Source organism: Salvelinus alpinus, chromosome 1 (genome assembly GCF_045679555.1).
Source record: "Salvelinus alpinus chromosome 1, SLU_Salpinus.1, whole genome shotgun sequence".
Lineage (NCBI taxonomy): Eukaryota > Metazoa > Chordata > Actinopteri > Salmoniformes > Salmonidae > Salvelinus > Salvelinus alpinus.
In genome coordinates, this window is record NC_092086.1 from 103,416,184 (window position 1) to 103,423,260 (window position 7,077).

Genomic DNA, 7,077 nt, shown 5'->3' on the forward strand with positions numbered 1-7,077 from the left:
ACCGCTGTGCCACAGTCAGAGTCCTCATCTATATAGAATAAATAGTTTCTGTTACACAAATCATTCAAAGATATTCAATTTGGCCATCAGTGTCCAAAACTGGGTCCATGACTACTGTTGATTTAGTACATTTGTACTCTACTGTAGGCCTTCATGTTTTATAAAGCACCTTGTAGAGGTACCGTGCAGGTCTGTGATTAATCTGTAGCCACTGGGGGGCGCTTTCTGTCTAACCGACAGTACAGAACATGTATATGAAGTCGGACATACTGTATGATTAGGATGCAACGCTTTAGCGACGTAACATGTCGCATACTACCACGACCTGGTCATTTGCTACGTCATTGTCCAATAGAAGGATAATGTTGCCCATGACTATGTTTAGGCTGTCATTGAAGGGCAGAGCGAGACCGGAGGAACATAACCCGTCAGCTTTATTCTCAAAGGGGAAACAGCAGGCAGACATCCAAATAAGTGGAATGGCATTCAGACTAGAATAGCCGGACAAATAGTCTATGTCAAAGAAACTTGATGCAGAGAGGTCTTGGGATAGATGGTCTTCTTTTTGGTGCCAGTCGTGGTCAGGCAGACAGTAAAAGGACACTCAATGCGTTGACGGCAGTGCCGCTATTGGAGCAAAAGACGTGGATGGATGCAGAATTATTTGCAAATTTGCTGGGTTAGCTTGCTAAATTATAGCCTGACATTTTATTTAGGTGTCATTGGTTATAGTTAAGCAATTTCTTAGCCAATAAACTGTGTATTTGGACAAATTCCAGGAAATCGAACAGCGCATTGGAAGAATGCAGTGAGGAGTGTCCATCACTTTGCTGGTGAGTGTTCTTCGAATCTTGACTTGGCGTTTGATTGAAGACAGCTCGAGAGCTGAGGCCATATGCAGTGGTGTAGTGGAGGTTATACGCATGTATACGCCACGTATTTTTCATTGGACATTGCGTATACACTGCTTAATCCCCACGATGCGTATCAAAATAGTGTTGTGGAGGTATACACCATATCAATGAATAAGGCTGATTGAACAGATCAGAATGTCAGACCCGGCGCCAGGAAAAGGTGACTACGGGCCCATTTGAAACCGGCGAGGGGGCAAATCAATTTGTGTGTGTGTGTGTGTGTGGGGGGGGTTGCATTGGAATTATATTGAAGTCTACTTATATCACAATAAACATGACGTTGAAATGCCTAGACTCTGAGATCATTGAGTGCTTTTGAAGTGCCAGGTAGGCTACAGATTTCGCGCCAATCCGCTGCAGTGTATCAACACAATGGACAGCGCTCTGCACACTAAAGCAAGGCCGTTTTGGTAATGAATGTAGGCTTCAAGAGATATTCACCTATTACAAACAGCCTATGTGAATGCAGCCATACACACAGCTGTCTAACCAAAATATGGAACAAATGAATGCCAACACACCAGGTACCAGGTAGGCTAGTAGGCCTAGTAAACAAAATATCAGATTTATAAAGGCATGACACAATCAGTATTTAGGTTAGTTACTTAAACAGTAAACAAACGCAGTAAACAAAAGGCAAATTAAAATCCAAATAACCAAAACATAGCCTACAGCCCTCGAACTCAACTCAGGACCTCAAAACCATTTCCACTGCATTTTTCATTATTCCCCTCTAATCATGGTCTGACAGTGGTGTAAAGTACTTAAGTAAAAATACTTGAAAGTACTTCTTAAGTAGTTCTTCTGTCAATCAAATTCGACCCACGCAATCAATTAAGCCAGTGGTTCCCAAACTTGTTATAGTCCCGTACCCCTTCAAACATTCAACCTCCAGCTGCATACCCCTCTAGCACCAGGGTCAGCGTACTCTCAAATGTTGTTTTTTGCCATCATTGTAAGCCTGCCACACACACACTATACAATACATTTATTAAACATAAGAATGAGTGTGAGTTTTTGTCACAACCCAGCTCGTGGGAAATGACAAAGAGCTCTTATAGGACAGGGCACAAATAATAATATAATAATTATCAATCATTTTGCTCTTTATTTAGCCATCTTACATAACAAATCTTATTTGTTCATCAAAAATGTTGAATAACTCACCACAGGTTAATGAGAAGGGTGAGCTTGAAAGGATGCACATAACTCTGCAATGTTGGGTTGCATTGGAGAGAGTCTCAGTCTTAAATCATTTTCCACACACGGTCTGTATTTAGTTTTCATGCTAGTGAAGGCCAAGAATCCACTCTCACATAGGTACATGGTTGCAAAGGGCATCAGTGTCTTAACAGCACGATTTGCCAAGGCAGGGTTCTCTGAGCGCAGCCCAATCCAGAAACCTGGCAGTGGCTTCTAATGAAATTACATTTTCACAGAACCGCTTGTTGCAATTCCGATGAGGCTCTCTTGTTCAGATATCGGTAAGTGGACTGGAGAAAGGGATAACGAATCCAGTTGTTTGTGTCGTCCGTTTCGGGAAAGTACCTGCGTAATTGCGTCCCCAGCTGACTCAGGTGCTTCGCTATATCACATTTGACATTGTCCGTAAGCTTGAGTTCATTTGCACACAAAAAATCATACAATGATGGAAAGACCTGTGTGTTGTCCTTGTTAATGCAGACAAAGATCTCCAACTTCTTAATCATAGCCTCAATTCTGTCCCGCACATTGAATATAGTTGCGGAGAGTCCCTGTAATCCTAGATTCAGATCATTCAGGCGAGAAAAACATCACCCAGATAGGCCAGTTGTGTGAGAAACTCGTCATCATGCAAGCGGTCAGACAAGTGAAAATTATGGTCTAAAGAAAACTTTAAGCTTATCTCTCAATTTAAAAAAAATGTGTCAATACTTTGTCCCTTGATAACCAGCACACTTTTGTATGTTGTAAAAGCGTTACATGGTCGCTGCCCATATCATTGCATGATGCATAAAATACATGAGAACTCAGTGGCCTTGCTTTAACAAAGTTAACCATTTTCACTGTAGTGTCCAAAATATCTTTCAAGCTGTCAGGCATTCCCTTGGCAGCAAGAGCCTCTCGGTGGATGCTGCAGTGTACCCAAGTGGCGTCGGGAGCAACTGCTTGCTTACCACTCCACTATGTCTCCCTGTCATGGATTTTGCACCATCAGTATAGATACCAATACATCTTGAACACCAAAGTCCATTTGATGTTACAAAGCTGTCCAGTACTTTAAAAATATCCTCTCCTGTTGTCCTGGTTTCCAGTGGTTTGCAGAAGAGGAGGTCTTTCTTAATTGACCCATAAACGTAACGGACATATACCAGGAGCTGTGCCAGGCCCGCCACGTCTGTTGACTCATCCAGCTGTAACGCATAAAATTCACTAGCTTGTATGCGAAGCAGTAATTGTTTCAAAACATCTCCCACCATGTCACTGATGTGTCGTGAAACAGTGTTGTTCGATGAAGGCATTGTCTGTAGATTTTTTTTTGCCTTTTCCCCCAGCATTGTCCCAGCCATAACCATAATAGAATGTATCTATTTCTATGATGAAACATACCGATATGTAGCTATACCCAGGTTATATGTAGCTATACCCAGGCTATATGTAGCTATACCCAGGTTATATGTAGCTATACCCAGGTTATATGTAGCTATACCCAGGCTATATGTAGCTATACCCAGGTTATATGTAGCTATACCCAGGCTATATGTAGCTATATCCAGGCTATATGTAGCCTTACCCAGGTTATATGTAGCTATACCCAGGTGCGTCATTTGAGTTATTGCATTGAAATTATATTGAATTCTGCTTATATCACGCTATACCCAAATAAACATAAAAGTTCCAATGCTTTTGACCAAGAAGTGACAGGTTGGCGCGAAATCTCTGCGGCGCTCCATCAGCTCCATGGACAACGGCCTACACACTAAAGCAGCTAGATTGTTTCTTACCTTTTCAGAAGATACACATTTTCATGTCCTTACAAACAGCCTATAACTAATTACAAAAACACTATTCCTTGTGTTTCGATCTGTAGCATATATGCAAAACCTTATAGCCTATTGTTTTATTGGTTTTTACTTTCCTAAAACATTTAAATTGTCCACCTCACGCTGTCAGAGATTTGAGTACTGAATGCATCAGGGCATTGCATGCATAGGCCTGTTAGCTTAGACGTCCACTGTATTACACTACATGATCAAAGGTATGTGGACACCTGCTCCTCAAACATCTCAATCCAAAATCATGGGCATTAATATGGAGTTGGTCCCCCCTCTGCTGCTATAACAGCCTCCAGTTTTCTGGGAAGGCTTTCCATTAGATGTTGGAGCATTGCTGCGGGGACTTGCTTCCATTCAGCCACAAGATCATTAGTGGGGTCGGGCAGCGATGTTGGGCGATTGTAGGCCTGGCTCGCGGTTGGCGTTCCAATTCATCCCAAAGGTGTTCGATGGGTTGAGGTCAGGGCTCTGTGCAGGCCATTCAAGTTCTTCCACATCGATCTCAACCAACCATTTCTGTATGGACCTCACTTTGTGCACGGGGGCATTGTCATGCTGAAACAGGAAAGGGCCTTCCCCAAACTGTTGCCACAAAGTCAGAAGCACAGAATCGTCTAGAATGTCATTGTATGCTGTAGAGTTAAGATTTCACTTCACTGGAACTAAGGGGCCTAGCCCCAGACCATTATTCCTCCTTCACCAAACTTTACAGTTTGCACTATGTATTGGGGAAGGTAGCGTTCTCCTGGCATCCGGCAAACCCAGATTCGTCCGTCAGACTGCCAGATGGTGAAGAGTGATTCATCACTCCAGAGAGCGCGTTTCCACTGCTCCAGAGTCCAATGGCAGCAAGCTTTACATCACTCCAGCTGACATTTGGCATTCCGCATGGTGATCTTAGGCTTGTGTGCGGCTGCTCGGCCACGGAAACCCATTTCATGAAGCTCCCGACGAACAGTTCTTGTGCTGATGTTGCTTCCAGAGACAGTTTGGAACTCGGTAGTGAATGTTGCAACCGAGGACAGACGATTTTTAAGTGCTTCAGCACTTGGCAGTCCCGTTCTGTGAGCTTGTGTGGCCCACCACTTCGCGGCTGAGCCATTCTTGCTCATAGACGTTTCCACTTCACAATTACAGCACTTACAGTTGACCGGGGCAGCCCTAGCAGGGCAGAAATCGGACCAACTAACTTGTTGGAAAGGTGACATCCAATGACGCTGCCACGTTGAAAGTAACTGAGCTCTTCAGTAAGGCCATTCTACTGCCAGTGTTTTTGTCTATGGAGATTGCATGACTGTGTGCTCAATTTTATACACCTGTCAGCAATGTGTGTGTCTGAAATAGCTGAATCCACTAATTTGAAGGGGTGTCCACATACTTTTGTATATATTGTGTACTTCTTATAGGTCACAGTATTGGTTTGCATCGTTTGCGTGCCTGCGTGCATGCGTGAGCGCATGTCTGTTACCATGCTTAGGAGGGACTGTGTGTGTTTGTGCAGTTGTGTGTGTGTGTGTGTGTACCTATTAATTTCTTGTTAGTAGTGTGTTTGTGTGCAGGGTACACAGTAGCTGTTTTCCTCTGGGAGTTTAAGGTAATAATTACTATAAAGACAGTGGGGAGCAGCCGTCCCATAGGAGAACACTGCCTGTTCGAACTCTGAATGTCTGTGTCTGCGTGTGTGTGTCTCTGTCTCTGTGTGTTTATTTGTATCTAGGCCTCTAGGGAACCTGGTGCCTCCAGACAGTCTCCTCTACACCCCGCTGCACCTAACACATGTAATCACAAGTAACACAGGCCTGTTTCATAACATAGACATTCCTTCCTTCCTTCCTTCACTCCCTTCCTTTCTTCCTTCCCTTCCTCTCTCAGACAGGATGACTGGCGTTATTTATGAAGAGTCTGGATGAAGAGAGAGCTCTCTGCTGTGTGTGATAATCGAGGCAGAATGATTAGGTTTGTATTTAATGAATACTGTTAGGAAGTAGCCAGCGCAGAAACAGTGAGTCATACTATTGATTGCCGCCCCCCTTCTTCCTGTCCCCCTATCTCTCTCCATCACTCTCCTCTTCCGCTTCCCTCCCTTGGTCTCTCTCCTCTTTCCTTTTGTTCCCTCTCTCTCTCTCTCTGTCCTTCCCTCCCTCTTTCCTCTCTATTCTTCCCCTCTCTTCCTCCCCTCTATCTCTGTCCTTCCCTCTTTCCATCCCTCTCTTCCCTTCCTCCATCACTTCTCTTCTTCTCATCTCTCATCAGTTAATGGCTGATTGGCAGGACCTCAGAGAGAGCGATAGAGAGACAGAAAGAGGTAGAGAGAGAGATGGAGAAAGGAGAGAGAGATAGAGGGAGGAGAGCAAGAGAGAGACGGATAGAGCGAGAGAGAGAGAGAGCGGTAGAAGGGGGTACTGTAGAGCCATATCCAGCCACAGCTCTGCGTTGCATACCGATAAGGCAGTGTCTCCATCATCATCATCACCATCATAAGCAGCAGCAGCTCCACTGCTGCAGCCAGCCCAGATGGCGAGGTCAGGGAGAGATAGAGGCTGTCACGGGTTGCCACGTCATCCCCATTGAGAGGCTATTTATAGCAGGGTAAACACAGGGATTCCAGACCAGTGAACATGGCAGCCCAGCCAGCCTGGTGGGTGGTGAATGAGTGGGTGGATGGAAGCAGAATTCAGACGTGAATGACTGAATGATGACTATTCCATTCAGCTTGTCTGGTTCTGAGGCTCATTTAGTTTTTTTATTACAGAGCCTCCCAACACTGGAGCCATCAACATATAACTTTTTTATGGGCAAGGGTTTTTTATTACGTAGTCAACAAGTGTGTGTGTGGTTGTGTAAGTGTGATATAATGCAGAACTGCCCTTTCGTGACTAGGTTTCATATAGCAGTGTACGCACTCAATTGAAGCGGTCTAATTTCCTGAAGAAGATTGGGTTAGAATGAGGAAATTAGATTTTGACACTAGCTTTAATATTTTTGTCCTCACAAGAGACAAGGTTAAAAATCAACAACCCTTATCTCTCTGTCAGTGTCACGATCGTCGTAAGCATACTCAGACCAAAGCGCAGCGCGATATGGGTTCCACATTTTTTATTATAAGTGAACCGAACAAAAAACAATAA

The 7,077-nt window shown here is 44.1% G+C and overlaps 1 protein-coding gene across 1 annotated transcript in view; it reads left to right on the forward strand.

Moving 5' to 3' along the window:
• The first annotated feature begins 267 nt into the window (after nucleotides 1–267).
• The window catches only part of LOC139555023 (membrane-associated phosphatidylinositol transfer protein 2-like), an 81,123-nt gene continuing 74,313 nt past the window's right edge, over nucleotides 268–7,077 (forward strand). Inside the window, exons 1-2 of the mRNA XM_071368447.1 lie at nucleotides 268–833; nucleotides 5,822–5,905. The gene's annotated coding sequence lies outside the window, so the exon portion shown is untranslated. The remainder of the gene's footprint in view (nucleotides 834–5,821; nucleotides 5,906–7,077) is intronic.